At 48.0% G+C, this 2112-nt stretch overlaps 1 long non-coding RNA gene across 1 annotated transcript; it reads left to right on the top strand.

Annotated features, from left to right (window-relative positions):
- The first annotated feature begins 310 nt into the window (after positions 1 to 310).
- Positions 311 to 1827, top strand: LOC127209500 (uncharacterized). Its single transcript, XR_007833197.1, has 3 exons — positions 311 to 474; positions 1045 to 1462; positions 1608 to 1827. It is a non-coding gene; the product is annotated as an uncharacterized LOC127209500 (long non-coding RNA).
- Positions 1828 to 2112: the final 285 nt, after the last annotated feature.

The following is a 2112-nucleotide window of genomic DNA, read 5'->3' as shown; positions in this document are numbered from 1 at the left end:
GGCCTGTGTGGGCAAATGCAGAGAGACATCAACTAGACACCTGTGTTCACAGTGAGGACTTCCGAGGGGAGGAAAGCAGCAAGGGACTACAAGGCCCTATCTGGGAATTTCTCCAGGAAAAGAGAGCAAAGACAGCATAGGGTCCCCTCAGTCCCATCCTTAGTTCATTCCAGAGAGGGAGAGGGAGAGGGAGAGGGAGAGGGAGAGGGAGAGAGAGAGAGAGAGAGAGAGAGAGAGAGAGAGATAGCAGATAGATAGGATAGAGATAGGATATATAGAGAGGATGCTAATTGAGGCAGGGACAGAGACACTGACAGATGTAACAGAAAGTGTCTTCATTGGGAAATTGGGTTTCTGAAGTTCCCTTGTTCCTTCAGAAACCAGGAGGAGAGAGGCAGAGGGAGGCTGACAGGAAGTGAGAACTCCGAGACTTCAAACACAAACATTATGAGAAACAAGCAACATCTGCAAACAGTAAGTACTTATTTATATTTTATGGAGTGTGTGCTTGGGATTCTGACAGGTTTTTAAACAGAGACCATATTAAGCCCATTCAAAGGCGAGAATGTCCCTTTTAAAAATGCATTACCCTGCTGCTCAGGCAGGCAGGCTGGCTGCTGGCCTCAGGTGAGCCCTGACCCCTGCCGACCTGGCCTAACAAAACACACATGCAGGTTTGCAAGGGGGCCCCCGTTTAGTGCTTCTCTGTCAAGGTCATCGCAGGCTGGCGCTGGAGGGTTAGTATGCAGCAAGCTTTTTCCCTCGGCTGACAGAGCCGCTTTGAACTTTTCCCTTCTGAACAAATAGGAGTGGGGAACTGCGAGGAAGCAAGTGCTGAAAATCTGAGGAAAGAGCATGCCGCTCCTGAATAAGCTGTAAAGAAATAAGTAAATAAATAAATAAGTGGCCATCCTTGTCCCTGACAAATGAAAGACACCCTCCTAGGCTTCCAGGGGCTTTGTGCATTTGCTGCATGTGAGAAACTTTAAAATAAAAACAACAGAATAAACCTTCTCTTTCTTCCCCCCCCCCCCCCCACAAAAGGATGAACCCTTTATTTTTGACAACAAATACGAGATGGCTGGCAGGTACCGTGTGCTCAGTTCCATGAAATATTTAGTAAGGCAATAACGACTCCCTGGACAGCTTAAGAAAACCACCATTATATTCAGAGAGAAAGCCACGAGCAAACAGAGCCGGGGAAACACAAAGGAAGATAAGGGAGGAGCTTTCATCGGGACTTCCTGTCCAATAAGGCAACCAGGCTTGATCCCTATGTTTTGAGAAAAATCAAAGTGTCAGAACTATCCGAAATGTCAATAGATACGGTAAGGAATAGTGTCTAACATTTTCTATTACACCGTTCAAGAATTTGCCTCGCAGCGCAATTTGGAAGGGAAGAGAAGAAAAAAAAATCAACTCTTTATTTCAAAAACAATCAAAGAAAAGAAAGAAGCGGGAGGTAGGAAGTGGCAAACAGGGCGCATTTGAAGGAAGTGTAACATGATCGCGCTGGGGCGCGGGGAGGGGGGCTCCCAACCACCCGAAAAGCCGCGCTGATGAAAGTGGCTCTTCACCACACCTCTCCCGGCGTTCTTTCTTTCCAGACACTCTTGCTGAGGCACTTCCTGGACGGAGGAGTGGACCTAGGCAGGCTTTGTGCAGCAGGCTACCGGAGGCGCAAGCCTTCAGAAGTCTTAATATTGCGATGATCCGAGTACTGATTTACAGGATGACTGGAGAAGCACTCCATTCATTTCGCTGTATGTTGGATACCCGCTCTCTGGGTGACCCACTTTGGAAAGGTCCTGCAACGCAGAAGAGGAGACTCCCACAGGTGAACAAAATATTGTGGTTTTGGCAAAATATAAACAAAATCCCCGCCCCCTTCTCCCCACCCCCCACCCCCCCCCCCTTCCCGCCTGGGGACTGGACTGGCCCTATCTGGTTTGACAGAAGTTTCTGGCTGTGGCTCTTTTTTTGACTGCCTCTGCCACATCCTGGAAATTCTAGAGGGACAGACCACGTGTGTGAGCTTCTGCTGTCTGTGCCTTGTGAAATCTTAAATAGAATGAAGCAGCCCCTCAACAATCAATATTACTGACAAATTAA

Source organism: Acomys russatus, chromosome 26, assembly GCF_903995435.1.
Source record: "Acomys russatus chromosome 26, mAcoRus1.1, whole genome shotgun sequence".
Classification (NCBI taxonomy): Eukaryota; Metazoa; Chordata; class Mammalia; order Rodentia; family Muridae; genus Acomys; species Acomys russatus.
Note: the sequence above shows the minus strand (reverse complement) of the source record. Positions and strands in the feature narration are given on the sequence as shown.